General features: G+C 44.2%; 1 long non-coding RNA gene across 3 annotated transcripts; it reads right to left on the bottom strand.

Moving 5' to 3' along the window:
• Window positions 1–8520: 8520 nt before the first annotated feature.
• LOC139036081 (uncharacterized) lies at window positions 8521–19319 on the bottom strand. 3 transcript variants are annotated; one of them, XR_011488817.1, is made up of 3 exons: window positions 19219–19319; window positions 9173–9249; window positions 8521–8680 (listed from the first exon to the last, which is right to left on the bottom strand). It is a non-coding gene; the product is annotated as an uncharacterized lncRNA (long non-coding RNA). The 3 variants fall into 3 exon arrangements; XR_011488818.1 differs by lacking the exon at window positions 19219–19319 and adding an exon at window positions 18056–19064; XR_011488816.1 differs by lacking the exon at window positions 19219–19319 and adding an exon at window positions 18685–19051.
• Between the last annotated feature and the right edge of the window lie 470 nt (window positions 19320–19789).

Below are 19789 nucleotides of genomic sequence, written 5' to 3' on the forward strand. Positions count from 1 at the left end.
AGAAGCCAACCAGGCCTTTGGTTGAATGCTGTCAAGTTGCCTGTGGATAGAGACAGGCCCCAGTGCAGTGTGCATGGTATTGGGTGCAGGGGGCAGGTACCATGGGTCATTGCTTGTATGAAGCTGGGGAGTAGGTGTCTCTCTTCATTCAGAGGTATTGTCCAGAGCAGCCCACGGGGCACACATGATGGATGGATGCAGGCATGCATGATGAAAGGGGACAGTGAGGGGACAGAGGATGCTAGAAGGGTCAGTTAGGAATGGCACCAAGCAGCGCTCTCCATACCTGTCCCTTCTTCTGTCCCCCTCCCAACAATGGCACCTCCTCCCTCCCAGATGCCCAAGCCAGAAGGTTAGGCCTTCCTTGACTTTTCTCCTTCCTCAGGAAGCTTCCACAGGAGCCAGATACCCAGCTCTGTGCAGTTCATATTCTCAGGCTGTTTTGTCACCACATCACTCTATCGGCCCAGCATCTCATCAGCCCTTCCCAGAACTGTTGAAATGTCTCCCTGCCTTAGCCTCTTCTCCCCTGCTCATCAGCTTCCCTTCCCAGAGTGATCCTGCTAGAACCTTAGCATGGCTTCACATCTTTCATTGGCTTCCCACATTCAAAACCAGAGAATAAGAACCCATGACGGCTTTCTGGCAAGACTGGCAAGTCCCTGGCAAGACTAAGAGACATGTTCCAGGGTTCCCTTTCTTGTATTTTTCCCACAGGCTGGGCTTCAGGGAGATTCCTGGGGGATCTGAAAGACTGAAAATGAAGCATCAACCATTCTGTAGCCCATGGGCATTGTTGCTGATAAGCTGACTCAACTCATTGGGAGGAAGCAGCAGCTGGACCTGCCATCATCCCACCTTCCTACAGAACCTCTTAGTTTCTCTGACTCCTGGGCCATGTATGTGTTTAGCTCTGTGATAAAGGGCTGGAATTCTGCAGCAGTATTTTACAACACCAAAACCAGCTGCATAGACATCCACAATGCCGTCCCTGTCTAGTACTTTTCTTGTCCATCTTTTTTCTCCATCATCTCTTGAGCCCACTGTCCCTTTCATACTGTTACTGACTTGGATCCTCAAGCAGGCCACCTGACCTCCATTCATCTTCTCTCCCTGCTATTTGTTCATTCATTCAACAGTTATTAAGCTTATACTGTGTGTCAGACATCATTCTAGGCACTGTGAAAACAGCTCCAATATTAAACTTACTTTCCCTCCTTACTCTTAAGTGTGCTTGAATAGTAACCAAAGGGGTAGTGGCAATAAAGCCTATAGAATAGAGCCTGTATCTTAATGAGAGAGGGGAGACAGATCAGAGGTGAAATAAGTAAGCAGGAGGCAGGGCTTCCAACTATGTCTGAATGATGAGGTCAGCAAAACCTCTTCTCCAAATGCAACTGTTAAGTCTGGACAAAACTGACAAAAGAACCATTTCCATACTCTGAAACTGGCCAAAGGAATGCAGCAGTATGAAAATCACTTATGCTTGGAAGATTGCTCTACTTTAGCTAGGAACAGTGAGAGTCTGTGGAGTCCTTGCCAAGGGGTGCTTTTATTCCACTTTCCCCAGCTCAGTCCTCATCAGAGTTTCTGCCAGGGTGGGATACATCATGGAGACCAGCAACTCTGCTGATGAAGTCAAAAGCAGCTCATTCAGTTTTGAGCAGTGGGTGATGCCCACACCCAGAGTCATTGTCGGTGGAATAGACGATCTTGGCAACAAAGTGAGCAGGGAGAACTAAGACTGTGTTTGAGTTTGCAATCATTGATGCGGCCATTAGGCTGCATGTGTATACAGCTGAGATCAGAGAGAGCTGAGGGCACCCATATACTCCTGCCAACCCTGAGACTGTGGGCATGTGCAGAGGTCATGTGAAGAGTCCAGCAGAAAGTGAAAGCCAGGGAAAACTTGAAAACAATCTGAACTTTGATAGCATTTCCCTACCTCCTGCATATCTATTAGCAGAGGATGGAAGCTCCACTGGCTCAGTGTTTGAATACAGTACCTGTCTAATCATTGGTTGACTACTGAATTACATGGAAATGGGTAACCCCTCTAGGAAGCCAAGTTTAAAAATAAAAGGAAGAATAAAAAACAAATAAAACAAGAGATATTAGTGACTACATATTGTGGGGGGAGACAGATTTAACAGACTTATCCCAGGCAAGTTACCAAACAATTCAACAACAACAATGTTTAGGTGAATAAATTATACTTCTGAGTTCCTACAATATGTTACCAAATGCCCAGTTTTTAATTAAAAAGTTATGAGATGTACAAAGAAAAAGGGATGTGTGACCCATACTTAGGAAAAAAGCCAACAGAAACTCTCTGAATATTCCCAGATTTTTGTATTTAGAATACGAATACTTCAAAATAATCTATGTAAATACATCTCAAGAACTAAAGGAAACATGTTTAAAGAACTAAAAGGATGAACAATAACAATGAATCAACATATTGAGAATCTCAATGAGATAAAAACAACAACAAATGAAAATTCTTGAGTTGAAATAACCGAAATGAAAAATTCACTAAACGGGCTCAACAGATTTGAGATGGCAGAAGGAAGAATCCAAGAACATTAGGATAGAGTTACAGAGATTACCCTATCTGAAGAATACAGAGAAACACAGAACAGGAAAAAGAACAGACATTTAGAAATCTGTCAAGTACCAGCAAACATGCCAATGTCTGTGTAATGCAAGTTCTAGTGGGAGACAAAAGAGAGAAATAGAAAAATCATTTAAAAAGAATAGTGGCTGAAAACTTGCCAAATTTGATGAAAAAGTATCAGTTTTCACATGTAACCAACTTTAAAAATCCCAAGCAGCTTTAAATACAAAGAGATATATAGTTCAATACTTTAGAATTCAATTGCTGAAATGATAAAGAAAAAACCTTGAAAGCAGCAAGAGAAAAATGACTCATGACAGAGAGGGGAACATCAACATGATTAACCTGACTTCTCTCATCAGAAACAACGAGGCTAGAAATAGAAGGTCATATTCTAAGGGCTGAAAAATAAAAACCGCTAACCAAGAAGTTTATGTCCCAATAGCTATCCTACAAAAATGAAGGCAAAACTAAGACATTCCCAGATAAACAATGACTAACAGAATTCCATGCTTGCAGATCTGCCTTATAAGAAACACTAAAGGAAGTTCTTCAGCCTGAAAGGAAGTAACACCAGGTGGTAACCAGAATCCAACGGAAGAGATGAAGCACACAGGAAATCATAAATATGTGGATTAATATGAAAGACTCTATAAGTATATTTTTTCTCATTTCTTTTCTTAGCATCTTTTAAAGACTTAAGTGTGTATAAGGCAATAATTATAATAGTGTCTTTGGGGCTTATAATACATAGATGTAATACGTACATGACAAAGATAAAACAAAGGAGGAGAGAGGAAATGGAACTACCTTGGAGCAAAGTTTTTATATTTTACTGGAATTAAATATTAATCTGAAGTAGATTAAGATAAAATGCATATTGCAATCCTTAGAGCAAACACTAAGAAAATGGCACAAAAATATAGCAAAAAAACAAATCAATAAAAATTAAAGTAGTATACTAGAAAATATCGAATACCAAGAAGATTATAAACAAGGAGAAGAGGAACAAAAATAGAGGAGATATACTGAAAACAAATCACAAAATGGAAAATGTAAACTCAAGTATATCAGTAATTACATTAAATGTTGAGTGGTCTAAACACCCCCATTCAAAGGGCAAAGGTTGTCTTCATGAAATAGCAAGATCCAATTATATGTTCTCTATAAGATATACACTGTAGATTCAGTGATATAAACTGGTTGAAAGGAAAAGGATGGAAAAAGATATGCTATGCAACAGGAACCATGAGACAGCTGGAGCCAGTAATATTAATATAAGATAAAATAGTCTTTAAGAAATGAAATATTACAACAAAGAGGAGCATTTTATAATGATAAAAGTTGAATACATCAGGAAGCCATAACAATTAATAACATACACAGACTTAACAAAACAGCCTCAAACTATAAGAAGCAAAAAAAATGAGAGCAGACAATCGAATAATAAGAGTTGGAGAATTCCCTATACCAATAGGGAATGTCATAATGTCAATAATGTCATTTATTGTCATCTCAGTAAATGACAGAACAATTGGACAGAATATCAGCAATGATATAGAAGGCTTGGACAACACTATTAACCAAATTGACTGAATTGATATATATAGGATACTCCTCACAATGACAGTGGAATATACATTATTTTCATATACATTTGGAACATCCTTCAGGATATGCCCTAAAATAATAAATCAACTGGTGAACAGATAAAAAAAATGCACATCCATACAATGAAGTATTTTCAGCTAAAAAGGAACAACTACTGATACATACAAGAACGTGAATGGACCTCAGAACCCTGATGCTAAACGAAAGAAGCCTAATGCAAAAGACCACAAAGTATTCCATTTTCATAAAATGTACAGAAAAGGCAAGTTTATAGAGACATAAAGAAGATCAATGGTTTCCCAGGCTGGGGGGGCGGGAGTGGGGTTAACTGCAAATAGTCAGGAGGGAATTTTTCTGTGCCATAGAAATGTCTAAAAACTGGATTATGGTGACAGTTGTATAGCTCTATAAATTTACCAAAAACTATTTAATTGTACATTTAGAATGAATGAATTCTATGCTATGTAATCTACATGTTCACAAACTGTTAAAACACAGAAATATGTGAGATAATAACAGATGCTATGAAGAGGAGTAAAGTGAAGAAGTAGGATAGGAACGTCAGGGCAGGATTCAATTTGTGGAGCCATTGGTGTGTGGTTTGCCAAATACTTCCAGTCCTCCCTTCCACATATGCAGCTGGACTGTGCTTCCTGGATCCCTTGTGGTTAGCCAGAGCAAGGAGTTGTGGGTGGACGGAGCCATGTGTGACTTCCAGACTGAGGATTTCATTGCTGACATAAGACCCTTCTAGACCTCAATGTCTCCCTCTGCCATCTGGTCTGTCTACCAGCACCACTTGAGATAAAGGCTGTTCCATTAGCCTGGGCCTTTGAATTACTGTGATGGGAAGAGGACATGTGACCCAGTTACGGGTAGCCTATCCCACTGTGATACAGGCATGCAGTCAGTGAAAGCCTCCAGAGAAGGTGACATTTGGGTAAAAATCTGAGAAGTGAGCTTGCGAGTCATGCGGATATCTGAGGGGGAAAGGTGCCCCAGAGAGATGTGAGGGCACAGCAAAGAGCTGGTATGTCCGAGGAATCACAAGGAGGCTGGTGTTGCTGGTGCCAGGCAAATGGGCTATGTAGGAGAGGAGGTGATGAGTAACACTGGGCCAGGTGGAAGCGTGACATGGAAATTCATTGGGGTGTGTTGAGTGAATGACAGATCTAATCTGATTTGGTTTAAATGCCTTATTCCATTTGTAATATTGAGAAGAGATGGACAGGCCATGGGTAGAATCAGGAAGACCAGTGAAGGGACCTTTATAAGAACCCAAGTGAGAGCTGAATTCATGCCCAGCTGCCATGTCATTCTTCCTGTAAACAATTTTGATCAGTCCTACCTTTACAACTTTCAACAGCTCCCCACCTCCCATGAGAAAGAGCCCAAGTTTCTCAAACTGACATCCACCTACCTTTCCCCTTGCATCACCCACCACTCCCCTTCCTACCACTTCAGCTCCCCTCTCTCTGAGTGTCCCATCCTCCCAGGACATAGTCTTGCCTTCCCACCTGGGTTCTCGTGGTCTCCTCCAAACCCTATATCACTGCAGGGCGGGGTAACGGTATGCTCCAGAGGAAGGATGAATCAGCAAAGCCACAGAGTTGGAAAGGCCTGGGAAAGGGGTGTGACAGAGGATGCCCATTCCAAGCTGCCCCCTGGCCTTGGTCCTGAAGGTCAGATTGTGGGCGAGGGAAGTGGGGACCTGTAGGAATGGCTAGATTCAGGCCTGCTTTCTCCTTTTCTGTGGACTCTCTGGCCTGGTATGAGCAGAGGCCATCATCTTGCTTCCCACTATGATTCAGATGCCCATTGGCTATTCATGGAGGGTCTGCTAAAAGAAGTCACCAGTCCTGAAGAGAGAACCAGGCAGCTCAGTGAGCAGGTATTTGGGAAGTTGGAAGCAAAGAGACTGTAGCTGGTCTGACCAACCAAGCAAGACCGCGGCATGGGGAAAGGTCACAAGAGAGATTTAAGTGTGGTGCCCATGCCTGGGTGAGAGTTTTAGCACAGGGCCCCCAAGTGAAAGGCCAAGACTTGTGTATAAGCTGGCCTCTGGCTTCCTGCTACACGGCAGGTCCACAACTTGGTAAAATTATGGGCAAAACAATTAAGTAAAGTATAGCAGCTCAATTTAACCCTGAAGAATCTTCTGTTTGCCCCAATTTTCTGAAAATTTCAGTTAAAAGCAAGCTCAAGTTCCCCATCAATTTCCTCTAGAAAGTATCCAGGTGAGAGAGAGAAAAAGGAGGGTCAGAGTAAGACAGGCAGACAGACAGAGGGAAACAGGGAGAGGGAGAAGAGACAGGGCTGACAGAAAGACCAGAGGTGGGATGGAGAACACGTCCCCTGTGTTGGATGACTCTTCTGTCCTTTCCAAAGCCTTCCCAAGAATAGCATTGCTGCTCCTTTTATACAAAGCTGCCAAGCTGTGGTCAGATAATACTTTAAAAATTAATTCAATCTAAAGGAATAAAGTTCTGATGCATGCTATAATGTGGATAAACCTCAAAAGCATTACACCAAGTCAAAGCAGCCAGACATGAAAGAACACACACTGTATGATTCCGTTTATAAGAAGTATCCAGAATAGGTAATCCCACAAAGAAAGAAAGCAGACTAGTGGTTGGCAGGGCTGGGGAAGGTGGGGAGCAGCTGTTTCATGCAGATGGGTTTTTAGGGGAGTGATGAAAATGTTTTGGAACTAGAGAGGGGTGATAGTTGTGGGACATCTTGAAATTGCCACTGAATTATTCACTTTAAAATGGTTAATTTTATATGAAGTTCATCACAAGAAAAAGTTAAATCAAATTCTTTAAATTTAGGTATCTTGGGCAAGAGCTTATTTGCTGTTTTCTCAAAGAATGAGCATCCTCTGAAGGCAGGGGACATCTGCCACACCATGGAAATCTGATAGCTGCAACCTTTCAAAAAAGTAAGTTTATGGTAAGTTTCTGTTTGCCTCAGTCTTCAAAAATTTCAGTTAAAAGCAAGCTCAAGTCCCCCAGTAATCTCCTCTAGAATGTACCAGGGTGAGAGAGATGATCCCATAAATCCATTTGAGAGAAAAATATCTGGAGATTTTACAGCATCCCCTACTCCCCCAACCCAAAGCATTAGGCCTGAACAGAGGTCAAGGTTAATCTCAGCTGCTCCCCCACCCCTTACTGTAAAAAGGAAGCTCCGGAGGAGTTAAACATGTGACAAGGACCGCAGCATGTGTCCAGCCCAGGGTGGGATCCCCGGGACCTCGCTTTGTGAACACAGGACTTGATTCCGCATCCCTGTGGACCCCTGTGCAGACCATAGCAAAGGCTGCCTGCCCTGTGTTCTGGGGCCTCTCTGGGCTCTGTCTGGTGGCCTGGCTACACACAGTTCATTTGGCAACTGCTGATGCCCACAACCCACCGCACACCAATGAAGCCTGATCTCCAGTATTCAAAAATGCCCGGGGAGGGACCTCCCTGGTGGGCCAGTGGTCAAGGTTCTGCACTTCCACTGCATGGGACATGAGTTCAATCCCTGGTTGGGGAACTCAGATTTCCCATGTTGCAGAGTGCAGACAACTCCACCCCCCACTCCGCCACCCGCCTCAAAAATGCCTGGGGATTTTTAAAAACTCCGGCATGATTCTAACATACAGTCAGGTTGAGTACCACTGACTGTGTTTCTCTGACTAATATCTGGGACTTCGATCATCACCTGAAGGCGGTGAGGTCCAGAGAACAAGAGATGTCACTGCACAGCCACTCACCCAGCCAGGTACGACTCTCCCCCCCGGTCAGCACGTGTATGACCACCCAGCGGTTGTCCCACTTTGTCTACGTTATCTCCTGGGCAGCCTCTTGAAGACTACTGAACTGTCCTTCCATTTCTGAATTAACAGCTGGGCTTGACTGTTTCCAAGCAAGATACAGGGCAGCCTCAGGATGCACAGCCTTCCCTGTGATGACTTTTTGCACCTGCGGTCTGTGGGCACAGAGATTTTTACAGAATCTGACTGTCATCAGAGCCCTGAGCCACTGGAGTCAGGGCCTCTGACAGTCATGGTCATATTGAAGGCTCTATTTTTCAGGCAGACATGAACAAGCTCCTGAGTTCAGGGGTCAGGGCTAGGCCATCAGTCAGTGCCCGAGCCCTGACCACAGACACCCCTACATGCTGTCAGCTTATAAGACCAAGACAGCTCCTCTGGGTGGCATCAAGTGACCCCATCCCCCAAGCAAGAAGCTAAGAACAAAGGTAATCATACTCTACATAGAATAAAAGCAACTTCTTACCGAAATATCTGGCTGCAAATGTTCTTCTTTTGCTGGAAGCTGTCGGCAGCATAACGAAGCTGGCAGTCTATGTGCAAGTTTTCTTGTATATCCTTTTTATAAAGAACCAACCACATCCTCAAGCAGACAGGCTAATTCCTGTTTTCCAGTAATAGGAGATCAGCATCTATAGAAAAGAAATATATTTAGAATGCCCTTTATCTGGTGCTTTCTTGGATTTCAAACAAGAAGCTTCTCTATGAGGAATTAGTCCTTTAAATGCAAGTGTACTAGGGATTGTGGAATGGCCTTGGGCAAGTCACAGACCACTGGGTATCAGTCCCCAAATCTGCAAAATGGGAACAATGATGAACCACACCTCATAGTGAACTGAGGGTCAATAAGATGGTGGGTATAAAATGGCAAAGCCCTTCACATGTGTCAGATACTATGTCTGATCTTTTCAATTAAAGATTGAAAAGGCCTCGATTTAAAAGGAGATGTGTTTTCCAGAGAGCCTCAAAAACAGCTACAAACAGTAACCTGCAAATGTGAAATGTGATTTCCAAAACCCTCACCTGGTATGCACAGCAGTCCTGTTAGTGGGGAGATGAAGGACACGGACCCCACACCCCGATGGGGAAACAGAGCCCCAGCAGCCCCCGCGGCAGACCCTTACCCTGGTACACTGCTGCTAACAGCATGGCATCTCATTCTATTTCTTGAAATTTAGCATCATTATCCCATATTTTATAGCTGTGGAAAATGAAAAAGAAAAATCCTGATTAGAAAACAGCCAAGTGACGTTTATGTAACCCTCAACATCACTGACATCGTGGTCTTGGCGACCGACAGAAAGGCAGCTCCAGGGCAGGGGGCATGTCATCCTATTTAAAAATGTAGGGAGTTTACGCAGACTAGGAACAACTCCTGGCAGGAGGGACAGCCAACAGAACATTCTCTCAACCGCCTTTCTTGTCTCCTTTGCTCCCCTGTCTCGGCTGTGTTGCATCTGCTTCATGTTTGTGATTACAGAGCCAATCACTGTTTCTTTTTAAAGATTTTTAAAATATGAGCCATTTAAAATTTTATTTTATTGAACTTGTTACAATATTGGTTTTGTGTTTTGGCCTTGAGGCATGTAGGATCTTAGCTCCCTGTTCAGGGATTGGACCCACAACCCCTGCATTGGGAGGCAAAGTCTTACCCACTGGACTTGTAGGGAAGTCCCCCAGTCACTGCTACAGATAGAACAGGACAGCCAGCACTCATTGTGGGTGTATCCCTTCCACTCCGGGGCTGCGGGCTGCACTGGGGCCAGGTCACCTTGCTCCATGCCTTGGTGACCAGGCACAGCTCCTGCTTCTGGTGCCCTCAGGGGAGCATGGGGATAGTTCCGTAGAGGGGGACTGACCTGGGGAAGCTGGGCACAGAAGCTGGTGGGTGAGAGTGAAACTGCTTGAAGAGAACAACATAGCCCCAACCAGAGATGGCAGCATGTCCTTGGGACCAAGTGAACAGTGGCTTGGTTTGCAAAGGGAAGTCAGGGTAAAGAGCAGAGTGAGAAAAGAGATGGAGCCCAAAGCAGAGAGGCAGTGACAGAGCAACGCCAAGGAGCTAGAGGCGCGTCAAGCCTGAGGACCTTGGAACTGGGACAGACCTCAGAGAACCTTGGGGACACAGTGACATCTCTTCACACCCTCTAAGCACACAAGGCTGGCAAGGTGATGGAGGGCATGGGGAGTGAGAGGAAGATGCCCATTGCAGGACCTGGTGTAGTAGTGGCTTTAGAATTAAAAACTCTGGGTTTGTGTCCAGGCCCAGTTTTTTTTTTTTTTTTTTTTTTTTAAGTAGTGTAAATGTGGACGTGTGGCTGAAACAGGGCTACCAGACTTAGCAAATAAAACTATGGAATGCCCTGTTATATAGTATAAATGTGCTACAAATATTTTAAGGGACATAACATCTACTATAAAGGTACTGTTGCTATTCATTGTTAGTAACTGATCTAAATTCTGATTTAACTCTGTGACCTATATTTTATCTGGCAACCATATGCCTTCTGAGTATCCATTTTTAGCTTTGGTCAAAAGAGGATGATTAGGTAAGATTCTTTCAGTTGCTGGAAACCAAAAAGACAATTAAAATTGGCTTAGAAGATAAGAGGAATATTTTGGCTTCTTTAATGAGAAAGTTCTCATGATATGGATTTCAGGTATGGCTAGATCCAGCAGTTTGACAATGTCAACCAAGTCAGACTCTCCCTCTGACCCCGTTCTCTTGTTTGCTTCCTGAGGTGTCTGCTTCATCATAATCAAGGCTGCCTTAATAAAAAAATGCTAGAGTGGAGATCAAAGTGGTGGAATAGAAGGACCTGAAGCATGCCTCCTCCCACAAAAACATCAAAAATACATCTACATGTAGAACAGTTTTCACAGAATACTCATTGGACACTGGCAGAAGACCTCATAAAACCAAAGCCGCAAAAAGATTACCATATAACTAGGTAGAACAGAAGGAAAAAAAGGAATTGGGATGGGACCTGTGTACCTAGAAGGGAGCTGTGGAAGAGGAAAGCTTCCCTCATCCTGGGAATGCCCTTCACTGGCTAGGAGATCAGCCAGGATAGACAGGGGACTTGAGAGGCTCAGAGGTGAGTGCAGCAGCCAGCCTGTGGCGGGCAGGGCAGAGAGAGACCAGCACAATGGTCCTGGCCAACTCACTGCACTCCCCTGCCCGAGATGCATGCCTGCCAGTGTGTGCAGTGGCTGGATACAGAAACTCAGGCATCAGCGACAGACCAGGGGAGAGGACCTGATTTGGCTGCACAGACAGCGGGAAGGGCCTGGAGTGTGGTGCAGAGGTGTATGTTGCACAGATCCTGGGTCCACCACAGGAGCCCCACTGCCAGCACATGTGAATGGAGAGGGCACTTGGCCCTGCCATACCAGCCTTGTTCTTGGCATGCTCAGGGCAGGCACAGCTCTACCACCAGAGGCTCTGAGAGCACATAAGTGCAGGGAGATGCCCACATATGGAGGCAGGGCTGAAATCTGAGCCAGTTCCCCATGGGTGCACAACTTGGAAAGTGGGGATGAAGTCTGAGTTGATTTCTTGTGGCTGCCTGCGAGATTTAGGCGGAAATATGTGAGTGCAGCACCTGCGGGACATCCAAGCAGATTACTGGCACACCTCTGGCTGGGGCGGGTCTCCTATCAGCAGTGGTGGGGTTTCAAGGGTACACTTCCTCGGAGAAGGGGCCGAGGACTGGGCCGATTCCCAGCATTACCATGGAGGGTCTGGGTGCACGACTGTGGTGGGTGCTGGTGGGTCTGCACCAGCAGCTTTCTCAGCACAGCGTCTGAGGGCCATCTGGGCTGATGGTCTGTATTCTCAAGGCTGAAGCGGGGCAGCGCCAACAACAGTGAGCTCTGTAAGCACGCACGAGCGACGGGTGACATCACAGAGCATGTGTCCCAGTGGACAGCTCCTGTGGAGCAATACTCAGTGGCTTCACCCCCAGCGGGACTCCAGTCCCAGTTATCTCACACTGCAGCTTAGAACTGGATCTGGGGGCTTCTAGTTCAACTGGGGAGCAGACTCTGCCCTAATGGGCAAAGAGGGGGCCCCACTCAATGCTCACTGCAAACTCTGTTCACCAAAACACCAATCATATCCCCTATCAAGGGGTCAATGACCAGCACACCCTAAGGAAAAGACATGGCAAGCATCCATACCAAAAACAGCCCTTGAACCAAAAATATTAGACTCATGCAGGCAAATATTAAGATATTAATATTTATTAATATTAAAATATTTAAAATATTAGACTCCCATATAAAAACAGCCCTTCAAGACCACAGTAGATAACTATTTTTCCTAAGTTCAGAGTCAGAGAAATATAAGAAAAATAAAGAAGGGGAGGAAGTACCTCAATAAAAGAACAAGAAAATCCCCTGAAAGAAACAATGAAATAGACCTTTCCAGTCTACCAGACCCTGAGTTCAAAAGAGGGTAATAAAAATACTGAAAGCTATTGATGGAAATGTTGATCATTGTAACAAGAAACAAGGAACTATAAAGAGGAGTCAATCAGAATTAAAAAACACAACTGCTAAAATGAAAACCAAGCTAAAGACAACAATTAGAAAACTAAATAACATAGAAGAATGAATAAGTGATCTGGAAGACAGAAGAATGGAAATCACCCATTCAGAATAGCAGATAGAAAGACAAATTTAAAAAAACAACACAATATATGAAACTTATGGGATAATATAAAGTGTGCCAATCTACGCATAATAAGGGGTTTCAGAAGGAGAAAAAAGAGAAAGGGGACTGAAAACAGCAAAAGTTAAGCAAAGGGAGGATTCTAAAGGCAGCAAAAGAAAAACAAAGAGTAACAAGGAAGTTATCAGCTGATTTCTCTACTGCAGGACAGAGGGGTGTGGCAAGATGTATTCAAAGTCTTGAAAGCGAAAAACCTGCAACCTATATTGTCAGGATACTCTAACCAGCACGATCATCATTTAGAACAGAAGAAGAAATAAAGAATTTCTACAGTAAGTAAAAACTAAAAGAATACAGCAATACTAAACCCATTGTATTAATAAAAGAAATATTGAAAGTTTTTCTCTAAATAGAAAATAAGCAGAAGTCTACAGGAAAGAGAAAAATCAAATCAGGAAAAGCAAATATAAAAAAAGATTGTATAGAGATCACTTAAAAAGCAAGTACAGTACATAGATAAAAAAATTAAAAATTTTTATAAAAGTGATTATAACTACAATGAACAGCAAAAGGATAACATGAAGATGTAAAATAGGACATTAAAATCATAAAATGTGGGGAAGGAGAGTAAGAAAATTAACTTTTTTTAAAGAATGTGTTTGAGCTTATATGACTACCAGCATAAGCCAAATAGATATAGTAGTGTGTTAACATACTTGAAAACCAGAATAACCATAAATAAAAAACATAATAGATTCACAAAACTAAAAAGAACAGAACTCAAGCATAACGTAAAAGAAAACCATTAAACCACAAAAGGAAAAACAAAAAGAAAAGGAAAGGAACAAAGAAGAAATACAAAATCAACTGGAAAGCAAGGTTTAAAATGGCAATAAACATATACCTATCAATAATTACCTTAAGTGTCAATGAACTAAATGCTCCAAACAAAAGACAGAGTAGCAGTTGTGGTTTAGTCGATAAGTTGTTTTCTGATTCTTTTGGGACCCCCTGGACTGTAGACCCCCAGGCTCCTCTGTCCATGTGATTTCCCAGGCAAGAAAACTAGAGTAGTTTGCCATTTCATTCTCCAGGGGATCTTCCCAACCCAGGGATCGAAACCACATCTCCTGCATTGGCAGGCAGATTTTTTTGCCACTGAACTACCTTGCATTTCTTTACACTAACAATAAAATAGAGAAACAAAAAGTAGGAAAAAAAAATCCCTTTTAAAATTGCATAAAGAGTACTTAAGAATAATCCTGACCAAGGAGGTGAAAGACTTACATGTTGAAAACTATAAAACATTGATAAAGGGAATTGCAGATGATTCAGAGAAATGGAAAAATAGCCCATGCTCTTTGATTGGAAGAATTAATATAGCTTAAATGGCCAGACTACCCAAAGCACTTTACAGATTTAAAGAGATCCCTATGAAATTACCCATGACATTTTTCACAGAACTAGAACAAATAATCCTAAAATTTATATTGAGCCACAAAAGACCCTGAATTACCAAAGCAATTCTGAGGAAAAAGAATTGAGCTGGAGGCATAACCCTCCCAGACTTCAGAGAATATTACAAAGCTACAGTAATCAAAACAGCACAGTATTGGCACAAAAACAGACATATGGATCAATGGAACAGGACACAGAGTTCAGAAATAAACCCATACACCTACAGACAATTAATCTTTCACAAAGGAGGCAAGAATGTACAGTGGAGAAAAGACAGTCTCTTCAGTAAGAGGTGCTGGTAAGATGAGGCAGCTACATGTAAATGAATGAAATTAAAACAATCTCTAACACCATACACAAAAATAAACTCAAAATAGATTAAAGACCTACATGTAATACCAGACACTATAAAACTCCTAGAGGAAAACATAATACACTCTGTGAAAGAAATTGCAGCAATATTTTTTTATCTGTCTCCTATAGTAATGGAAATAAAAGGAAAGATAAACAAGTTGGACCTAACTAAGCTTAAAAGCTTTTGTGTAGCAAAGGAAATCATAAATAAAACAAAAAGGCAACTTACAGAATAGGAGAAGATATTTGCAAATGATGAGACCAACAAAGGATCAATTTCCAAAAACATACAAACAGCTCATATATCTCAGTATTAAAGAAAACAAAACCCAAAGTCTTAAAGATGGGCAGAAGATCTAAATAGACATTTCTCCAAAGAAGACTTATAGATGGCCAACAGGCACGTGAAAAGGTGCTCAACACCACTAACTGTTAGAGAATGCAAATCAGAACTACAATGAGATATCACCCCACACTGGTCAGAAAGCCCATCATCAAAAAGTCTATAAATAATAAATGCTGGAGAGAGTGTGGGGAAAAGGGAACCCTCCTACATTGTTTGTGGGAACATAAATTGGTACAGCCACTATGGGGAACAGTGCAGAGATTCCTTAAAAAGCTAAAAATAGAGTTAGCATATGGTCCAGCAATTTCATTCCTCAACAAGTATCTGGAGAAAACTCTAATTCTCTAACGTTCATAGCAGTGCTAATTACAATAGCTAAGACATGGAAGTAACCTAAACACCAACTACAGATGAATGGATAAAGAAAACAGGACAATGGGCCTCTGTCTCGTCTGTGTCAAGTGCCCTGGGCAGATCCCTGCCTCTCACTGCCCACCTGCATCATGAGTATAGGGGGCACGATTGTACCATATATACGTCTGTATCTCTGTACATATATATATATGATGGAATAGTACTTGGCCATAAAAATGAACGACATAATATCATTTGCAACAACATGGATGGACCTAGAGATTATCATGTTAGATGAAGTAAGGCAGAAAGAGAAATGTAATTGCATATGATATCACTTATATGTGGAATCTAAAATGAAGCAAATGAATTTATATACAAAATAAAAACAGACATAGAAAACAAACTTATGGTTATTACCAAAAGGGAAAAGTTGGGGAGAAGGATAAATTAGAAATTTGGGAATAAGAGATACACACTACTATATATAAAGTAGATAAACAACAAGGTCCTACTGTATAGCACAGGGAACTATATTTGATATCTTGTATTAACCTATAATGGAAAAGAATATGAAAAAGAATATATATGTATACATATATGTATATTCGTATACATAAAACTAGATCACTTTGCTGTACACCAGAAACGAACACAGTATTGTAAATCAAGTATACTTCAATTAAAAAGATGTTAAGGTAATTCAGCAGGAAAAGGATAGTCTTTTTCATAAATGACATTGGAAAAAAATATACACAAGGAAAAGAATGAATATCATACACAAAAACTAACACAAAATGAAGCATAGCCCTAACATCTACTTTTGCTTTATTGACTATGCCAAAGCCTTTGATTCTGTGGATCACAATAAACTGGAAAATTCTTAGAGAGATGGGAATACCAGACCACCTGACCTGCCTCCTGAGAAATCTGTATGCAGCTCAAGAAGCAAAGATGGAACAACGGACTGGTTCCAATCTGGGAAAGGACTATGTCACGGTTGTTTATTGTCACCCTGTTTATTTAACTTATATGCAGAGTACATCATGCAAAATGCGAGGCTGGATGAAGCATAAGCTGGAATCAAGATTGCCGGGAGAAATATCAATAACCTCAGATATGCAGATGATACCACTCTTATGGCAAAAAGCAAAGAGGAACTGAAGAGCCTCTTGATGAAAGTGAAGGAGGAGAGTGAGAAAGCTGGCTTGAAACTCAACATTCAAAAACAAAGATCATGGCATCTGGTCCCATCACTTCATGGCAAATAGATGGGGAAACAATGGAAACAGTGGCAGACTTCACTTTTTGGGCTCTAAAATCACTGCAGATGGTGATTGCAGCCATGAAATTAAAAGACGCTTGCTCAGTGAAAGAAAAGCTATGACAAATCTAGACAGTGTATTAAAAAGCAGAGACATCACTTTGCCGACAAAGGTCCATTTAGTCAAAGCTATGGCTTTTCCAGTAGCCATGTATAGAATGTGAGAGTTGGACCATAAAGAAGGCTGAGTGCCAAAGAATTGATGCATTTGAACTGTGCTTCTGCAGAAGATTCTTGAGAATCCCTTGGACTGCAGGAGATCAAACCAGTCAATCCTAAAGGAAATCAGTCCTGAATTGGAAGGACTTGATGCTAAAGTTGAAGCTCCAGTACTTTGGCTACCCAGTGCAAAGGACTGACTCATTGGAAAAGACCCTAATACTGGGAAAGGCTGAAGGTGGGAGGAGAAGGGGATGACAGAGGATGAGATGGTTGGATGGCATCACCAACTCGATGGAAATGAGTTTTAGCAAGCTCTGGGAGTTGGTGATGGACAGGGAGGCCTGGTGTGCTACAGTCCATGGGGTTGCAAAGAGTCAGAGACGGCTGAGCAACTAACACTTTCACTTTACTTTTTCTTCCAAATATTATAATTTCAGCACATAACCAATAAAAGATTATTGATGAGAAAAAAAATTGCTGGGCACCAACTTCAGGAGCTAATACTTCCTCCTTCATGTGTAGCAGGAAGAAGAAACATGTCCCCTAGTGAGTCTCTCAGAAGTGCTGGGAAGCTCTCCCTCTCCCTCAAACATCTCTTCCCTCACGACCTTGACTGGGCAAACAATCCTTCCCTGAAATAATCCTGATGGTTGTGGAAAGTGGTGCGTCGATTGCCTAAAGCAACCTGGTCTCATCTGCTGGGTGACGGCTCACACAATGCATCTGGGCTGGTACAGAGCAGGGGAAGATGCTAAAAGAGATGCCAGAGCACTGTGATCAAGAAGAGGGGAGAAGGGCTCTGAAAATACAATGTCCCCTGCAGGGTGCTCTGAGGGTAAGGTAATGAGACTGACCCCCATGTGAGTGTGAGTGTGTGTGTGTGTGTGTGTGTGTGTGTGTGTGTGTAATAACCTCAGTTCTTCCTCTTGGATGTGTTGATGGCCCTTCTTACCTTTCCCAACCCCTGCCCTTCTCCTGGCCAAGTCTATGCCCCAATCTCAGCTCTGCTATCTCAGAACAGAGGCCTCCCTGGGAGACCATAGCGGGGCCTCTGTCCCACCCTGCCCCTCACTGCCCACTTGCACCATGGGGGGATGTATACATGTATAAGTGTGGGGGGCATGATTTGCATCACGAGGGCTCTGGTTGGAGGCGTGACCTTCACTGACCTCAGCCTGCAGCGGAATGACAAGGCCCAGGGGCATGGGCATCTGCTTTGAGGAAAACATGGGTGGAAGGGCTGGTATGGTGGGTTCTGCTCTCCAGCTGGGGGAGAGGGGCAAGAGAACTGCTTGCTAACCACCCACCCCAGCCCTTGCCTGCCCCTCACCTACCTTTCTCGGCAGCTGTGTTCCAAGGCAGGCGACAGCCCAGTTAAGCTCAGCACAGAAGGGGCACGACTCCCCTGGCTGTGGCACTGTGCCCTGAAGAACAGTCCTGGAGAGCAAGCTGGGGGATGTCTCAGCCAGGAGCAGCTCTGGTTAGCACCAGCCACAGAGCCAACGGGCTCACTGTAGGGGTGGGTCTGGGAGCACCGGGTCTTCCTGGATTCAGGCCACTGTGCCCTGTCCCTGGGCATCACCTCACCCACAGGCATTACTAATAATGACAGCTAGCACTTAAAAGGCAGTGGCTATAGACCAAACCCATTAAGGTAACAGCACTCAGAGGTAAATGTTTCAGTGGGATTGTGAGTCACCCCAAGTCACAGAGTTTAACACGGTGAAGGTGTGGGGATCCAAACCCAGATTGTTCTTGCATTCCCTGCTGTCCCATTCTTCATGGTCCTAGACTGGCCTCCCCATGTGTTCACCCTGTGGTTCCTCACTCATCTCCTAGAGGGTTCCCTGCTGCCAGCGGGTGTGAGCAGGAGGTACACGACACCCATCACAGGGGGGACATCTGGGCCCAGAAGGCAAGGGGCTGGCCGGGGTTTCCAAGAAAGCTGCCAGGGTCCGCTCACCTGGTATGGGGGCGCTGGACGCCTCCATTTCCCAGAACCTGTTCGGAGTTCCCTCTTTTTAAGACACTGCCTGGAGGAAGCGCCGGCTCCTTGCCCCCTCTCGTCACCCCGGAGGCCCTCCGTGGCCTTGGCCCTGCCCCCAGACCCCATGTGACCAGCGGGCAGGAGAGGCGGGCAAGACCAGGAGGAAGCTGCCCAGGACGAACATTGGCAGTCGGCCTCAGGCTCCCCGGCTCCTCGGGGCCTCTGGGGATGGTGCGCTGATGGCCGTCCTTGGCCTGCTAAGAGGCTGCCGCAGCCTTGGCTCAGGAAATATTCCACGGGTGAGGCTGACCTCTGCCAGGAAAGGATGGGGCAGGGCGGCTCGCGGTAGCGAGCCTGGGGTTTGATTTGGTGCAGCGCGCCCCCTGGTGGGCACCCTCACGCACTGCTTCCCACGCCCCTGGACCTCTCCCTCGCAGCCCCATCTCTGCATCCCTCCCGGCCTCTGGACCCGCAAATGCCAACTCGCCCCACCCTCATCTGTAGCCTCACCTTTCCGGGTGCCAGAGGCGGCTGGCAGGGTATACGGCCTTCCCGGGGCTTCCTGTGCAGGCTTCCTCCAAGCAGAGCAGCTGAATTGCACGCTGCTGATCCAGTTCTGTCTGGAGTGAGGGGAGGAAGTTGGGGCTGGAAAGTCATTAGCAGGGGAGGAGCCCGCAGGTTGCAAGGGAGGAGCTGAACCACTTCTCAAAGTTCCAGTATCACCCAGATCTCCCCAGTCTGTGGATTGGGAAGCAGGTCAGAAACGTTCAGTCCATCTCCCAAGGTGACAGATTGCATCTCTGAGACTTGAAACCAAGGTCTGCAGCTGATTGCAAAGCTTTTGAAAACCAAGGCTAAGGAGGGAAGTAGGCAGGTGGTCCTCAGTCTCCTGCCTCCCAGTGGGGCTCTGGTAGGCAAAGAGCTACCTCCCCCTCTTCTGGACTCAGAGTGGCCCCTCACTCTTGTCCTCCCTGACCAAGGCAAGGGGAACTGGCCATGGACTGGTAGCCTTGGAAAGCCTGATTTGGCGCCTGGGCAGAGCAGGGGCTAGGGGGGAGGCTCTGTCACTCCAGGCTCAGGG

Source organism: Odocoileus virginianus, chromosome 7 (assembly GCF_023699985.2).
Source record: "Odocoileus virginianus isolate 20LAN1187 ecotype Illinois chromosome 7, Ovbor_1.2, whole genome shotgun sequence".
NCBI lineage: Eukaryota > Metazoa > Chordata > Mammalia > Artiodactyla > Cervidae > Odocoileus > Odocoileus virginianus.